This window comes from Antechinus flavipes, chromosome 3 (assembly GCF_016432865.1).
Source record: "Antechinus flavipes isolate AdamAnt ecotype Samford, QLD, Australia chromosome 3, AdamAnt_v2, whole genome shotgun sequence".
NCBI classification, from domain to species: Eukaryota; Metazoa; Chordata; class Mammalia; order Dasyuromorphia; family Dasyuridae; genus Antechinus; species Antechinus flavipes.
Genome location: NC_067400.1, coordinates 325308275 through 325327108, shown reverse-complemented (window position 1 = coordinate 325327108; position 18834 = coordinate 325308275).

The following is an 18834-nucleotide window of genomic DNA, read 5'->3' as shown; positions in this document are numbered from 1 at the left end:
ATTGACTGTTTACAATGGGTTGAAGTCAATCCTTCCCTAGCTGAAGTTCCAATTGCAGAAGAGGTTTTGAATGCCATTAAGTCCCTTTCATGTGGCAAAGCACCTGGTGCTGATTCTATTCCAAATGAGATTTACAAGGTGGGGGTCCATTGTTCATACAAAAACTGAAGGAAATTTTCTTGGGTATATGGCAAGAGGAGGTTATTCCCCAAGAGTCCAAGAATGGCTCCATTGTTCTATAAAGGTAAAATGAATAGATTATCCTATCACAATCACAGGGGGTCTCTTTCTTAGTCATTGCTGGCAAGTTTCTTGCCAGAGTCTGCCTCAAGATCCTTCACTTAGAAGATAGTCATCTAACAGACAGCCAGTATGTTTTCAGAAAGGGCCAAGGAACAGTTAATATGATATTTGCTGCCTGGTAACTCCAGAAAAAATTCCAGGAGCAGAATAGAAGTCTAAATATAATATTTGTCAATCTGTCCAAGGCTTTCGATATTGTCAATCATGAAGGCTTATGGAAAATTATGTCAAAATTGGGTTGCCTGGAAAAGTTCCTCAGTATTGTACATCAATTTCATGACAACATGTTTGCCCAGATTCTGGATAACGGACAATGAACTTGCACTTTCCCAGTCACCAATGGAATGAAACAAAGTTATGTCCTTGCTCCCATACTATCATGTTTTCAGCCATGTTGTTAAACACTTTCAATGAGGATGGTAAATTCTTCAAGCTGAAAAGACTACAAACCAAGACTAAAGTGGAGAGAGTGTTGTTGCAGGATTGTTTTTGTTTGCAGATGATTGTGCTTTCAGTGCAGCCTCTGAAGCTGAGGTATACCGAAGTATGAATTGATTCTCTGCTGCTTGTGCTAATTTTGGCCTAACAATTAGCAATTTTGGCCAATAAAACACAGATACTCCATCAGCCAGCACCACATCATCTATACATGGAAACATCATTTACAGCAGAGAAGTTTTGAATACTGTGGATAAATTCACTTATCTTGGTAGTATACTTCCCAGGGATGTACACATTGATAATGAGGTTGACACATGCATTTCCAGAATTAGCTCAGTGTTTGGTAGGCTCCAAAGGAAAATGTTGGAGAAAAAAGGTATTAAACTGACTACCACACTGAACGTCTGCAGAGTCATTGGGCTGACTTCATTGTTGTATGTATACATGTATGTATGTGGAAACCTGGACAATATACCAGCGCCATGCCAAGAAACTGAGCCAATATAATCAAAATGGTTTGCTTATTTACTTTGTTTTTTTTTTTTTTACTTATCTAGTGCTGTATCAATCAAACAACAATTTTTTTATAAGAAGTAAAAAAAAAAATAACAAAACTCATCTGGAAGAACAAAAGTCCAAAAATATTAAGGGAATCAATGGGAAAAATGTGAAGAAAGATGGCTTAGCTGTATCAGATCTCAAACTGCATTTTAAAGCAAATAATTATCAAAAAAGTGTGGTACTAGCTAAGAAATAGAATGGTTGATCATTGGAATAGATTAGATAAACAATAAAAAATAATAAATTACCATAGATATTTACTGTGTGATAAGTACAAATATCTAAGCTTTGAGGACAAGAACTCACTAATTGATATTTGCTGGGAAAACTGAAAAGGAGTTTAGCAGAAACTAAATATAGACCAATATCTCATATCATATACCAAGATATGGTCAAAATGAATACAAGATTTAGACATAAAGTATGATACCACAACTAAACTAGGCAAACTACCTTCCAGATCTATGGATAAAGGAAGAATGTATATCCAAGCAAGAGAGCATTATAAGATATAAAGTGGATAATTACATTAAATTTAAAAGATTTTGCACAAACAAAACCAATTGCAGCCAAGATTAGAAGGAAGGCAGAAAACTGGAGGGAGGGAGAGGAGGGAGAGAGGAATTTTACAGCAAGTTTCTCTGATAAAGTCCACATATCTTAAATATATAGAGAACTGAGTCAAGTTAATAAAAGTCTTTCCTCAATTGACAAATGGTCAAAGGATATGAACAGGCAGTTTTCAGAAGAAATCAAAACTAGCTATAATCATATGAAAAAATCCTTTAAATCACTACTGACTAGAGAAATGTAAATATAACAACTCTGAGGTATAATATCACACCTAGCAATTGACTAATATGACAGAAAAGGAAAATGACAAATGTTGGAAGAGATGTGGGAAAATTAGGACATAAATGCACTGTTGGTGGAATTGTGAATTGACTTAACATTCTGGAGAATAATTTGGAACTATGCTCCAATAAAACTGCGTATATCCTTTGACCCAGCAATAATACTACTACTGGGTCTATAACCCAAAGAGATTTTTAAAAAGGAAAAAGGATTTTTATGTGCAAAAATATTTTGGCAGCTCCTCATGTGGGGAATCTCAATCCCATTACAGAGAACAATTAGAATACACAGAATGAGAGCTAAGATATTGTTATTAAAAACCGCCCTGGGTTTTGGGGGGCCTAACTTTTCTTTCAGAAGGCTACCTCCACTTTATATATGCCTATTCTTCTGTCTGGCGTCCCTACCTAGGTGTTTTCAGAAATTCTCTTCACATTTAGAGTTTCTTATGCTAGAAAGCCTCTGGCTTTCAGCAATACCTGAGGACTTACTTCTTCTGGAAAAATCTTTACGTCCTAAAGCAGCTACAACAGGCTATGATAGATACTATGAAACCACCTCTGAGGAATGCAGACCCTCTACAATGAGACTGAATGCTATTTCTCATTCATTTATCAAATACTTATTTCCTGAGTGACTACTATGAATCAGCCTTAGTGGTCTATTGCTGTCCCTCTAACAAAATACTCCATCTCCAGACTCCAGACATTTTCTGACTCTCCTCCATGCCAGAAACTGTCTTCTGTTTCCTGCCTTCCTTGGTTTCCTTCAAATTCCAGCTAAAATTCCATCTTTTATAAGAGGCCTTTCCTAACCACCCCTTTCTTTCTTTCTTGTTGATTATCTCCAATTTATCCTGGTTCTTTATTTGCATGTTTATTTGCACAGTCATTAGACTGTGAAGTCCTTGACAATAAGGATTATTTTGCTTTTCATTGTATCCCCAGTTCTTAGAATAGAGTCTGAAAATAGTAGGTGCTTAATAAATGCTTATTGTCTCATTGATTCTCCAGCAATACAGCTGGAGGTCTTGGTTCTCCCTTTCAGTCCAGAAACTGAAAACTCAAAGTTGCTAAAAGGATAGTATTTCCCCTCAGGGAAGCTTACTTCCCACCTGACCCAAGCTCAGAGATTTCATAAGCCATCAGAGCCAACTGAATTACACAAGATAAAAGCTCCCAATCTACAGGTCTTCTTCATTTGAAGCATTTATTTCCTTGATCCTGCCTTGGCTAATATGAGCCATCACTCTGACCTTTCCCTCACCTCCATAGCCAGTAGATTGCCAAGATTTTCCCTCTGAAATATCTGATTGACTCATAGGACATTAGAGTTGGAAACGATTATCTGTCTAAGAGATTACTTAGTCGAACCTCTTTATTTTACAGATGAGAAAACTAATCTTTTGACCTGGATTGTCCTTTTTCCCTACTGCCACTATTCTATTCTTCTCACCTGGACTAATGCCATAACCTCTTAACTGATCTCCTTAGTTCCAGTCTCCTCCTCCACATTACAACCAGGCTAATGTTCCTATAATTGTTAAACCCTAGATTGATACAGACCTTATGGTGGTACCTTAATGTGCAAAACATCTAATTGATTCTTACTTCCTACTAAATAAAACCCAATTGACTACATGGAGTAGGAGTGGAGAGAGAGCTCTCTAGCTTCTGATCCATACTAGCTCTGAAAAGCTAAGTAAAATCACTTTACCTGATAGTACTCAGACACAACTGTGTCAAACTCAAATAGAAATGGAACCACTAATTCATAAATGAGGATTCTATGCCTGCATATTGACTTAATTTACATTATATCATCTATTATTATATTATGTTACATTATCTATGTTTTATTATATTTTAATTTATTTTGTTAATTATTGTTAATTATTTCCCAATTATATTTTAATTAGGTTAGGACAACATTTAGGAGGGTTGTGGGCTGCCCAGGTTCACAGGCCCAGTGTCTAATCCCTCTGCTCTCATTTAATGAAATGCAGAGAAGTAACAGTTGGTAAAGAGCAATTTCTTCATCTGAGAGTTTTCTATAGCAATAAAATCCCAGATCCAGTGTCTATCACAATCCCCTCCTTAATGTAAAATTCAAGATCTTTCATAATGTGGTTTCAACCTATCTTGGCAGTCTTATCTTATACTACCTCCTTTCCGGTCCAGTCACAGAAGGTTCATTTAAACTAATCCTTCTATTTATACCCTTGATCCATACCTTCCTGCTCCCTCCAGTAATCATCCTGCTCCAGCAATCACTCCCTCTCCCATTTATCTTCAATCTCTACCTCCAAGGCTCTGTTTTTGGCTCCACTGTTCTTTCTCCACATGCTTTGTAAACTTTCTTATGTGCAAAACAAGAAGATTCTTTTCTAGTTCTATTCCTAATAATTCCTCACTTTAGGAAGGAAGAAAGAAGGGAAGGGAAGGGAAGGGGGAAAAAAGGGAAGGGAAGGGAAGGAAAAGGAAGGGAAGGGAAGGGAAGGGAAGGAGGGGAAAGGGAAGGGAAGGAGGGGAAAGGGAAGGGAAGGAGGGGAAAGGGAAGGGAAGGAGGGGAAAGGGAAGGGAAGGGAAAAGGGAAGGGAAGGCAAAAAGGAAGGGAAGGGAAGGGAAAAGGGAAGGGAAGGGAGGGAAGGGAAGGGAAGGGAAGGGAGGGAGGGAGGGGAAAGGGAAGGGAAGGAGGGGAAAGGGAAGGGAAGGGAAAAGGGAAGGGAAGGCAAAAAGGAAGGGAAGGGAAGGGAAAAGGGAAGGGAAGGGAAGGGAAAAGGGAAGGGAAGGGAAGGGAAAAGGGAAGGTAAGGAAAAAAGGAAGAGAAGGGAAGGGAAAAGGGAAAGAAGGGAAAAGGGAAGGAAGGGAAGGGAAGGAAAAAGGGAAGAAAAGTCATTAAAATATCTTTAGATGAACAGAAGTGAAAAGGAAGAAATTTAGAAGGAAAAACAGATAAGCAGGACATGTTTGAAAGACACAGTAGAGGGTCTGCTGGATCAAAGGGTATGCACAGTTTGATAGCCCTTTGAGCATAGTACCAAATGTAGAGGAAAAATAGTATTAAGGAGAAAAAAAAAACAATTGACAATGTCAAAGGCTAGAGAGAGGTCAAAAAAATGAGGATTGAGAAAAAGCAATTCAATTTGGCAATTAAGAAATTACTGATAACTTTAAAGAGATCAGCTTTGGATGTGGTCAGATGAGGACAAAAGCTAGACTTTAGAGAGTAAGAGAAAAGGATACAAAAGCACTTATTGTAGACAGTTGAGTCTCAAAATGTTTGGCTACAAAAGGGAGGAGAGATCGTGGGATCATAGCTAACAGGGATGAATCAATCAAGGGAGGATTTTTTGAAAATAGGAATGTTTATTGGCAGTAGGAAAGCGGACAAAGAGAGATGCTGAGTGAGAGAAGGATGGTAATACAAGAGGAAATCTGCTGGAAAAGACAAGTATGGGATGAGATCACTTGTGTATATAAAAGGTTTTGCCTTAGCAAGGAAAAAGAACACTTCATTAAGTGAGATGAGTGGAGGATATAGCGGCAGAAAGTATCTGGATGATATGAAATGGGGAGGGGGGGAGCGGAGAAGGAGCTCTTAGCAAATGACAAACTTTTTTTTACAGTAAAATATGAGGAAGATTTGGGGAAGAATTAAAAGATTTGAAAGATCTGTTGTGATGAATGGGATAGGGAGTACATTAGAGAGATATAATAGGATTGTCTTATACCAATGAGGGCCCAGTTGAAGTTACATAACATAAATTTGTAGTGAACTCAGTCAGCATAGTTCAGTGATTTTTCTCCTTTTTTGTTAAGTAGGAATGAAGGTAATGGATGGTGGGATTAATCTAAGACTGAAGCTTTGCAGGGAGGATTGGGCAATAAGGGACAGAGAAGAAAAGAGAACATCCTAAAGTTGAATTTGTTTTTCAAAAAGAAAAGATGATGAAGGGAGGAGAATGTAGGTAGTCCAAAGGGTTAAGGAATTAGAGATCAAGATGGACAAAGAACAGAGTTTGGGGTTTTAAAGAAGAAGAAGAGGCAGAATGACAATAGATTGTGACCAGAAAAGGGAATTTCAGAGTTCATTAACTTGGAAGTGGTACATTTATAGGTGACAGAAAATTAAGGATATGCCCATCTTTGTGTGTAGCTGCAGTAGAGTACAGGAATAGGATGTAGGAGATGAGCAAATTGAGGAACTTTAAGGTTAGGGTGCTTGAGAGTATCAATGTGTATGTTAAAGTCCCCTAGTTCAAGGGAAGGAGTTGAGGAGGAGGGAAAAAAAATGTGAGCTAGGTACTGAACTCCCTGAGGAAAAAGGAAAATTATTCTGGAGTCTAGTAGATAATAGCTACAATATTTGAGTCAAGGTCTAGGAAAAGGAGGCCAGAGAAGCTGTGGCAATAATATAGTACCAAGTCTCAGTAAGAACCAGAAGGTAGAAGAAGTGGAAAAAGAAAAGATTTAAGATGAAATCAAATTTGTTATCACATTATTGATGAAGAATTGGTTTTTAAAAATGGGGAAGCAATTTAGACTTTTGAAAAAAATTGATGAAAATGTTCATATCTTTTGACCCAAAAGTCCCTCTGTCAGGCATTTCTCTTTGAGCAGCTCACTGACAAAAAGAAAGGTTCCATGTAACATTACTAAAATATTTCTATCAGCACTTTTAGTGATAGCAAAGTATTATAAACAACTTAACCTCAAGTGCCTCCAAATCCGGGGAAGGGAAAATAGCTGGGTGGTACAAATAGAGCACTGGTCCTGAAATCAGGAGAACTGGAATTCAAAGCTATGCTCAAGCACCAGCTGCCTCAACCTGGGCAAGTCAATTAATCTCAATCACCTCCCCCAAAAAAGAAAAAAAAAAGGCCTCTGATTAGGTAATAAATTGTTAAAAAGTGTGTTGCATGAAAGTAATAGAATATCGCTGTGCTATAAGAAACAAGCATGATAAATACAGAAAAACATGGAAAGATTTTTACAAATTGATACAAAGTGAGTGGGTCCACAGATAATTTATTCCTATGATCAAAAGAAATATGAAATATAAAAGATTCACAGTATGCATTAACAGACTATTTAAAACCAGATTCAGTAACAACTTATAACTATTGTTACAATTTCCAGGAGAAAATCTCATCAGAACATAAAGTAGCTTTATGCCTTAAGAAACAAACAAACAAACAAAAAAAAAAATGCAAGAATCATTGACTAGCTTAGATTTTTTTTTAATCTAAAAAAAAAAATGAAAAAGTAGGTAACAGAAGTAAAAATACAAAAGGTGTGGTCCTATAAAACTAATCCTTAGCAGCCATCAAGCATAGAAAGACATAAGGCTAATGAGAAAAGCAAAGGACAACAAAAAGAACTTTTAAAGCTATATTGGGGAAAGATCAAGAAAAGAAAAGGACTACTCCTCAATGCAAATGTGTCAATGACAACAAATGATGGGGAGAAAACAGAGGATACTCACTCTTTGTGGCTTCTAATTTTTATGCTGAAGAGACGATCTTTGAACTAGAAAGGACAGATCAAAATGGGTTAATGTGGAATTAAAACTCATTCTAAGAAGGAAAATAGTAGGGGAGCACCTTGTGTCCCTTAATTGGTCCAAGTCATCAAGCCCAGACAAAGTACATCCCAAGGCAGGATTAAACAAAGATAAATATTTCCAGACCTCTAAGGAAAAAAAGATTTGAGATTATTTGAGCATCTAAACTATAAACCAATGATTCTGATTTCTGTTGCTGACAAAATGTGAAAACATATTAAAGAGATGATAACTAAATGTTGAGAAAGAGTCTGCATGGATTCAATAAAGACTGAATGTGTCAAATTAACCTCATTTCTTTTTTGTACAGGATTACTAGACATAGATCAGAAAAATACTACAGCTAAAATAATAACTACAAAAATAACACTTAAGATTTATATGATATTGTAATATTTGCAAAGCACTTTGCCAACATTATCTCAGTTTATCTTCACAACAATTCTTTGAAGTAAATAAGATAAAACAGATGATGTCTTTAATGTATTATTATCTCCCTTTTACTCTGACACTACATTTTAGCAAAACACCTGACAAGCTTTCTCATGCTTCTCTTGTGGACAAGATAAAGGAAGGCAAATTCATCATAAAAATTGGAATTCGAAGAATACTGAAATTGGTTTTAACCTAATAAAAAGCAGATTATTAGAATTTTCAGTGTAAACATTTATACTTCTAAAGATCAGTTTGATTTATCATTTTGTCAACTGTCTAGACTTAAGAAATTGATTGTATATGTATATTTTATATCAGTTTACTTGCTGTCTTGGGGAGAGGGAAGATAAGGGAAGGAGGGAGAAAAATAATTGAACTCAAAGCCTTACAAAAATGAATGTTGAAAAATCTCTTTACAAGTAATTGAAAATAATAAAATACTATTAAATTCAAATAAAAAGAAAAATGAAAAAAAGAAAGTGATAGAGAAAATGTTAACAGTGCTTATTGAAATCACATGAGTCTTGCTTATTTTTCCCTCATTTTTCCAAGCTAATTATTAAACATTTACCAGCACACCTAAATGATTGAATGGTTAGGTCTAGAAAGTAATTTTTTATTAGTTGATATCAACTTAGATTAGTACTTCGCCTTGTGTTATTTAATAAATTTATCAAAGATTTCCATAAAATTATATATTTGATATCAATTTTGTAGATGATACAAAGTCAGAGTCACAATTCAAAGAGACTTTAACACTCCATAATATTGAGCCAAATCTAATAAGGTAAAATCAAACAGAGGTAAATGCAAAACCTTATTTCTGAGGGTTTCTTAAAAGCTTGAGATTGTGTGACCCTGGGCCAGTCATTTGCCCCTGTTTGCCTCATCTTCTCATCAATAAAATGAGTTGGGGGCTTTGCCAAGAAAATTCCAGATGAGGTCACAAACAGTCAGACATGACTGAAATGACTGAACAACATCAGCAGAGGGAATTTAACTGGATGGTCTCTAATAATCCTGAGCCTAATTTGTGGGTATCTATTTAGCCCCCACTAGAGGGCATTCTTCTATCATTTTATCATTGCCCCTACCTAGCAGTAGCAAGCCCAGGATTCAAGATTGGACAAGATTCTAGAATTGAAGATTATAACCACATCAAAGTGAATGCAGTGGACAATGGTCTGATCCAATCACTTTATTTTTCAAAAATAGCTGTGACACAAAAAGAAAATTATTTTGCCAGGCTACTTTTTTAAAAGGATAAAATTGAGGTCTTCATGCAACATGCCCATATTTTACAGGCTATATAGGAGGGGATTTCACATAATTTTATCCTGACAAAAATCCTGTGAAGAAAGCATTATTGCCTCCATTGTAGAGATGGGCAAAACTGAGGCCCAGAGATGTTCACTAATATTCAAATGCACTCAGCTAGGAAGCAACTATTGCTATGACTAAAAATGATATAGGTCTCCTGATTTTATTTGAAACAGTGGGAAAAAAGCACTGGTCTCAAATAAGAGGACCTATATTCAAATCCTGACTTTGACCCTTATCTGCTGTGTGACCCTGGTCATATTGCTTATCCTCCTTGTGCCCAAGCTCTTTTTCATAAAATGAGGGGGATAAACAAGATAGCTGCTGAGTTTTCTAGCTTTTCCTAACAGCTAACATTTTTCCTAATAATTCAATTCACCTGATATTTATTGCACATAGTAAAAACAAAAACTTTGTTTTGTGGGCCTTTAAATAAAAAAAACTTCATAGCCCTGGGTGAGGGAGATAAATGTCCTCAGCTGCTGCATCTGGCCCGCGGGCCCTAGTTTGAGGATCCCTGCTAGAGAGAAACAGAAATAAGGAACTTTATGAACTTAAAATCCTTTAGGAATTTATAATCCAGGAAGGGAAAGTAAAACTTGTCTACAAATAATTAAGATACAAAGTAGAATGTGAAATATGGGAATAACTATGAAGCCACTGGGAAAGCTTACTAGAGAGAGGGCTTAATCTTAGTTGGAGACTTTCCAATGTACACCTTCTAAAGTATGGAAGAATACAGACAATAATCTCATAGGATGAAAAAGTATAAATAGGTTATAAATTATCCCATTAGTTTGGTTCAGTGGGAGAAATAATTGATATGCAATCAGAGGACCTGGTTTCAAATCTGGGTTCCTTTACTTATTACTTATAGTGGGCAAATTAGTTAACTTTTTCTCATCTTTCCTCATGTGAAATCTTTCCTCATCTGAAAAATGGGGAGGTTAGATTCAGTGATCACACTTTTTAAAACATGTTGGTTCGTTTTGCCTACCTTTTTTTTTTCTTTCTTCTTTAAAAAAAAAAATATTTGTGGGGAAGGAAAAAAGAAAAAAGGAAATTACATATTTTGTTATGTTTTTAAAGAAATAAGTTGTAACACACTTGTAGTTTCATGTGCAACTATCTTTTTTTAAAACTATATTATGGAAATGCTTGTTTTATTCCATAAATTAAAAATAAAATATATTTAAATACATTTTATATATTTTAATTGTATATATTTTTAATTTATATTTTCTATTAAGTTTATTAATTGTTCTATTTATATCTTTATATATTTTATTTTTAATTTATAGAATAAAACAAGCATTTACATAGTATAATTAAAATATATTTTTAAAAGAACCCTTCATACAGTGGATATATTTCTGGGAAACCGAATGAGAGAATGGAAAATGTAGATGATATAAAAGCAAAAGAATTAATAAAATTATATTTTTAAAAAATAATGCCATGCCTTGGAGTCTCTAGAATTTTTAGTACTAGCTATCCCAGTGTTGGTTCTTAGCCTGAGATGATGGTGTATTTTCCAGGCAGATAAAATTCAAAACTTTGAAAAAGATGGGGATTTCCCCTAGGAGGAAAGATGTAAAGCCCACGGTGGTATGTGTATTACTCAATGAATCCTTGAAGAAAGATGCAAAACATAAAGTCTTGATAACCAGGAAATCTTAATAGCTAGAATAATCTACATTAAGAAAGTATCACAGAAAATGATTTCTCACTCACTAACCAAAATGTTTGCAAACATCATCCCACATTTCCAAAAAAAAAAAAAAAAAAAAGGCATTTAGTATGGGGAGGGCATAGAATTAATATGTATGCTGTTTTTAGACAATAAAAGCCACAGACTTCAGTATTATCTAGCATGATGGAGTTCTCCTTGGGTTCTAGAATGCTATTGAAGAGCAGTAGTCTGGCAGATTAGGTCAAGTGGGAAAGATTCTCAAGGATAGGATGGCCTTGGATACCTACTACATGTTTGTTGTTCCAGAAGAAAGCTAGATAAGAGTGGAAAGGCACCAGAAATTTGTCAGTTAGGTTTATGGTCACAGTGATCAAGGAAGTGAACAAGAATACCAAATGCCTCTAAACTGGGGCTTACATGTTCCAAAGGCAATGAATAAGCATGAATTTATTAAACACCTATGTACAAGTATGGTTTTATGTTCTTATAATATAAAGACCAAAATGAAAGTTCCTCCCCTGGAAGAGCCTATGTTCTACTGAGGAAGCAGTACATCTGTAAATAACTTTGTACAGAATCTATTCAGAATAAGCACAAAGATATTTGAGCAGAGATGGGGACACTCAGAACTCAAATGAAGACAGAAGAAAAAGTCATTCATCAATGACCTGTGGTAGGGGGAAAGGAAGCAGATTGGCCAAGGATTGAGAATGAGAAAGAGCAGTTAAATAGTCCAAGTGATGTACTGGACCTTTGTGATAGAAAAAGAACCACAGTAAAAAAACTATAGGAAAAAGCCATCTTAACCTGTTTTGTGTTATAGACCTTTTGGCCATTCTGGTGAAGCCTACAAATTTCTCCTCCGGAATAATACGTAGAATTTAAAAGGAAAATAATTAATATTTAGTTAATTTTTTAAAGGCTCATGGACCCCAGGTTAAGAACTTCTCATACAAGTAAAGACAAAGAGTTTAAGTTAAAGAAGGAAGCTGTAGAGGATAGCAATTTGAAGGCCTTCAAATAGGAATTTTTAACAAGTCCTCATATGGTGGGGAGTGGGGAGCCTCACTGATGTAAGATTTTTATTATGAATGGCATTCATGATTGACTACCATGATTGACTAGAAAGGCAACTAAAGATCTTGCCTTTGTGAGCTACTGAGGCAGAAAAGTTGCAAAGGAAATCGAAAAAAAAAAAAGCTTCACAAAATTCGGAGGGCTAGAGGCTTTAAAAAATCATTTAAATGGGGCTCTTTATCATCTTTCCCCATCCTCTCTCCCTTTCAAACCGCAGGTGGAATTAAGCTTTCTAATGTCTAGCATCCTGGGGTCTAGCTCTCCAAGAGCCTGGAGTGGGTTGGAAAGATAATCTTAACTCAGGGAAAATCTCACAGAGATAAACAGCACATTGGGAGCCAGTTAATCAACTAGACTCCAGACTGAAGGGTAAAGGGATGGGGGGTAGAGGTGGGGACTTGAGGAGTTATCACTGAAAAAGACCACGTGGTCCAAACTTCTCATTTAACTGTGGCATAAACTGAGAATCAGAGAGGAGAAAACGATTTGTTCAGCGTCACACCGGTGCATAGGAAAATGCCCCTTTCGGAATCTCTACATTCTCTCTCAAGAAGGATTTGGTTTTCCTAGTCAATTCTCATTTATTTACACAGTTCTGCTTTATTTTCGCCAACCGAACTAGATGGAATTTTCCTCGCCTCCCTCTTCTCAACCCCCTCTCCCCCCCATCTTTTTGATTCAAATTCCTAGTCTTTGAATGCTAATTTGTGACCCTCGAGTTCCGGTGTACTAATTGCTAAAGAGATGCTAACCTGCAGACAGGAAGTTGTGGGGGAGGGGAGGCGTAGGGGGAGATTGGAAATGGGAATTTCACAAGTGTAGGAGTCTTCCTTTGATGTAGCCACCTAGTCCTTTGAAGTCTCCTCCACAAAGAGGCACATTCCAGCCTTGCTATTGTTCAAGGATTCTCGCTGAGATCGTAGCTCCCGGGGGTGCTTTCACCCGTTGGCTGAAAGAGGTGGCGGGCAGAAAGCAGGAGATGGGACCCAAATGTCAAAAATATAGTCATTCCCCCTCTCTCCCAACTTTTTCTGCTGGTCTGGGGAAAGGAGAAGGGAAAGTTCTTGTGGGCTGGTCTCGTACAGAGGCAGGTAGGGATCGAAGTAGATAGAGAGCACTGGAGTTGGAATCTGGAAGGCTCACATTCAAGACATTTTATTAGACCATATTTGGCTGAGTTTCCTCACCTCTAAAATGAGCGGGAGAAGGCAAATCCTTCAGTATCTTTGACAGGTTGGTCAACCCCTAACAATGACAGGACTAGGTTGTACTTCTTTAATCTCTGTTTCTTTCTCTGTGACTTCAGGCTAATGATACCTGATTTCTCCAAGGAGAAACTTAGATATCACCTAACCACCTCATTTTACTGATGAGGAAACCAGATCACACAAGTAATTATTTTAGCATTTTATTCCCTTCCTATAGACTGTAAGTCCCTTGAGGGCAGGAACTATTTCATCTTTGCTTTGATTATATTCATCATCACACAGTACTTGGTGGTTAGTCAGTTATTAAATGTGCAAAGATATTATGCTGGGTATGAAATTTTTTAAAATTTAAATTAAAAAATGTTTAAACAAAAACGAGAGCCCTTTCTCTAATGAGGAGACAACATTCAAATCATTGATTATATACAAGATATATATGGTAGATAGTCTCAGAGTTACTGCTATTGCAGTTACGGAATGGAGAGGATGAAGAGGGAAGCCTCCAAGTAGGGAGGGAAGAAGGAAGTGCCATGGAAAGGCCTCTTCCGGAACATGACAATTAAGTTAGATCTTGGAATCCAAGAAAGCCTTGAGATACAGGTGTGGAGTTAGAGGCACAAGGTGGGTACTTAACAAATGCTGGGGAAAATTGAATTGGAATTCAAACCCACAATTTCTGACTCCAACCCTAGTACTTTTTTCTTTACCGTGGGGCATCTTCCTCACCTGATTGTAGTAGAAACAAAGTTTGTTAAGTTTATAGTGTTCTGAGACACACCAGCATTGTTAATATTATTTCTATTCATAGTCACATCCTATTAACTAGGGAAGGGCATCTCCTCTTCCCCCAAGTAGGTAAACTGAGGTCCAGGGGAAATGTTAGCTATAAAATAATAAAAGCGAGCAGCTGCTAAGCCAGGTCTAGAATCCAGTTTCTTACTCCCACTTGCACACTGGAGACAAAAGGAGTCAGGCTTAAAAGTGAATGGTTTGGAAAATAGCTTATTCTATGAAGTAGATCAGTTAATAAATACATCTTTTCCAAGCAGGTGGCCCAAAAGGGACAAACCACTTTACTGTTTCTTAATAATCATTACCTGTAAGGAAAAAAAGCTCCTTGGAGGGAGGGGCAGGACAGGGGTGGGATGAGGAAAGCAGCAGATGGTTAACGTGGGATGAATCAGGCTGGCTTATTTGGTATTAAAAACAGTGCCAGAGTCTTTCCCAGCTTTGATTAAAAAAGATTTATTCCCTAGACAGCTGGTTAGCACAATCTTCTCAATTCCCCACCCCCTGCTCTTCCTCCTTTTACCCGCAGGGCTTTGGGGCCAATATTCTGCACTTCTGTACATATGGAGACCAGTGTTATGTCATGAAAACATCACTGTCTTCATGGAGTCAAAATGTTGAGTACAGACAGATTACTGTTTGATCCTGGATGCCTCATTTCATATATCTATATCTCAGTTTCCCCATCTATAAAGCAAGGATAGGAATTCTTGCCCTAATATCTCAAAGTATTGTGATGAAGAAAATATTTTGCAAACCACAGAATGCACTTATATATTAAATCAATTTCATTCATTTGTAAATTTCACATTGACAATCACGTTTATTAAGTGCCTACTAGTCTATACTATCTAGTCAGCCAGCCTTTAGGTGATACAGTGGATAGAGCGGTTGAACTTGGAGTCAGGAAGACCTAAATTCAAATTCTGCCTCAAACACTACTTTATGACCCCAAGCAAGTCATTTCATCTCTGTTTGCCTCCTCAGCAAAACGGGGATCATAATAACGCCTACCTCCCACGATTATTGTAAGGATGGATTTCGATAATAATTGTAAATTGTTTAATATGGTGTCTGACATGTAGCAAAAGCTATATAAATGTTAGTTATTGCTATTAAGAAAAGATCCAAATGTGACATCTCCTTTAAAATTTTCCAATCCCCACACAAAGAAAGACCCAAAGAATTTGTCATCATTTTCTTAAATAGAAAAAGAATGAGAAAAAGTGAAAAATCTTGGGTTTCAAATGTGTCGTTCTGCCACTTGACTGTGTGATCTCAAACAAGTTACTTCACCCTCTGGACCTCAGTTTCTCCATCTATAAAATGAGGATGTTTTATTAGATGACCCCCTGTGATCCTTCTCAGCCTTAAAATTCTGTGTAATATCAGAGTACCTTGTGACTGGCAGCATGGGACTTGTGGGTGATACTTCTCTGGAATTTATAATACAGAACTTTTATTGTGTTTTGCTAGATCATGGATAGAAGAGATCTTTAATGTAATTTAGGTAATCCCCTTCTTTTATAGATGAGGATACAGAATTAAGTGATTGTTTCAAGGTCACATGAGTTCAATCAAGGGACTGAACCCAGGTCTTGTGAATCTAAAACAGCAGTAATTTTACTCTTCCACTAGTTTATTCCCTTAAAACTTTTTTAAAAAGGTTTTTTCAATGCCTGTTTCACTTCAAACTTCCCTGGCAAAGTATCCACTTAACTTTAGCTTAGGTGGACACTTTGGACAATAGTCTCTCATATTTTAAGGACTATTTTTGGAGTGTCTCTCTAAAAACTTCTGAATGGCAATAGTATATGCCAGATCTTTTTCCTAAAAAAAAAAGAAAAAAAAAAAGAAATGAATCCCTCTAGTTCACACAGCAAAGTTATTGTCTAGACAGTTGCCAAAAACATATATGTAGATAACTTACCTTGTAACACATAGGCATAAGACAGACCACAGTCATCTATAAACAATACACATAGTATCTATCTATCCGAAGACCACATAGTCAGCTATAAACAATACTCACAGCATCTATCTTTCTCCCTCCCTTTCTCTCTCTCCCTCCCTTTCTCTCTCTGTGTCTCCCTCTCATCTATCTAAATCTCTATCATCTATCACCAGTTAATATTAACTGTGAATCAACAATCAGTTGACTTTAGCATAATCTTTTGCTGATCAATCATTCAATCTATTGGCCTATTTTATCCCTGTGTCTCTCCAGGGATTACTACCCCAGGACCTCCCTGTCCCTGTAAATATCACATTTGACTTATCACAAATTAAAGATCTACAGAGGATGAGAATGAGTTATAGGATTTTTTTTTGGACCATTATAAATATAACCATTATGAATAGGTGCATCTATGATAAGCAATATGAAACAGTAAAAAATAAAAACATTTAAAGCGTCCTATCTTTTGTGCCCTTCTCCCCTTATTGAGACCTTGGGGGCCTGATAACTTTCCTTCTTTTAGATAAGCTTAAATCCTCCCTTCATTCTGAATAAAATTCAGTTGGTGTAGAATCACAGATCTAGAACTAGAAGAGCTTTATCCAATTCTACAAGAACCATGCCCCCTCTTGGAATGGTGGCATTTATTTTATTTCCCTCCCCCTTTTAATTGTATTTTATTTTTTCAATTACATTGTAAAGACAATTTTTAATATTAATTTTAAAATAAAAATTTGACTTTCAAATTGTATAATTTCCCTCTCCCTTAAAACAGTAAACAATTTGATGTAGATTATATATGTAAATCATATACATTTCCATATTAATCACGTTGCATTTAAAAAAAAGAAAAAGAAAAAAAACTACCCCAAAAAGTGAAAATAATATTTTTCTATTTGCATTAAAAATCCATCAGTTCTTTTTTGGATGTGCATAGCATTTTTTATCATGAGTTTTATAATTGAGTTGGATCACTATTGCTGAAAAGAGCTGAGTCACTCATAGCTGATCAAGATAGTGGACGGTTATTACTGTGTACAATGTTATCCTGGTTCTGTTCTTGTAAGTTCAGGTATTGCTAAAATTATCCTGTTTGTCATTTCTTTTTTTCTTTTTTGCTGAGGCAATTGGGGTTAAGTGACTTGCCCAGGGTTATACAGGTAGGAAGTGTTAAGTGTCTGAGATCAAATTTGAACTCAGGTCCTCCTGACTTCAGGGCTAGTGCCCTATTCTACCTAGCTGCCCTTGTTTATCATTTCTTATAGAATAATAGTATTCCATTACTTTTCTATACCACAACTTGTCCAGTCATTTGATGGGTATCACTTCAAATTCCAACTCTTTGCTACCACAAAAAGAGCTGTTAGAAATACATTTATATAGATAGGTCCTAGGAGTGGTATGACAGCATTTACTTTCCAAGAAAAACATATGTGCACCCATGCATGTACATACGCGGGTGGACTCTTTTGATGGCTTTTTGGCCATTAAAGATCTCTTGGGAATTCTTGTATTGATAAGCTCCATAAATGGAACCATTCAGAAGCTCTTAGAATTTCAGCATGGAAATGCAGCAATTAGGTGACAAATAGGCATTGTTGTTTTGAAAGAAAAGTGTTTAGATTTGGGATTGTTTTGCTCCTCTACTTTTAAAGGAGGGGGGGGAGGAGGACAACCTAAAGAAATTTATTCAAATAAATAACTGCCCAGTTTTCTATAGGTACCTGCCTCTGTACCTATATCCAAAATACAACTGGGTCAAACTCAAATAGAAATTGGAGTTAGTAAACTGTATATAAGAAACCATATGTTAGTTAACATTTACCATGTTCAAATATATTTTCATTTGTTTTCTTGACTATTTTCCAATTACATTTCAATCTGTGTGGACCTAGAGAATTTGGAAATGGATTAAATTCTTTTGCTGGTCCTTAAATATAGCACTGGATTTGGTGTCATCGAGATCTAAATTTAACTTTTGCCTTATACAGTTTATAAATAGCTATGTGATCCTGGATAAGTCACGTAACTCTGCCTCAGTTTCTTTAGCTATAAAATAAGGATAACAATAGTATCTATCTCACAGGGTTGTTATGAGGTTCAAATATTGGGCGTAGGGTCTTTGCAAATTTCACCCATATAAAAGATCTACAGTTTGAACCCAAACTTTCAAAAAAAAAAAAAGATAACATTTCTTAGAGCTGGAGTTCTTAACCTTTTTTTTTCCTTGTCACGAATTCCTATGGCAATGTAGTGAAACCCTATCGATCCTTTGTCAGAATGTTTTTAAATGCATAAAATATATAGGATTATATAGACTACAAAAGAACCCGATTATATATATCAAAATTTAAAAGAAAAAACCCACCGATCCCTTATTTGGAGGGTCTGCATTAATTGAAAATTAAAATTTTAAATATCTGGATATTAGCGTCCAACAAATATATCTTTTGGAGAATCCTCAGGAACAAATATTCATTTGGGAGTGAATGAGTTAATGGCAGCTAGAAGCCCGAGCCAAGTAAAAAGAAAATATCAGAAGAAAAGAAGAAGAAAAATTGAGGGAAGAATCTTTCCTAGGGCTATGGAGCCATGTGGTGAAGGGGGCGGGGGAACCCAGTTAGTCGCCC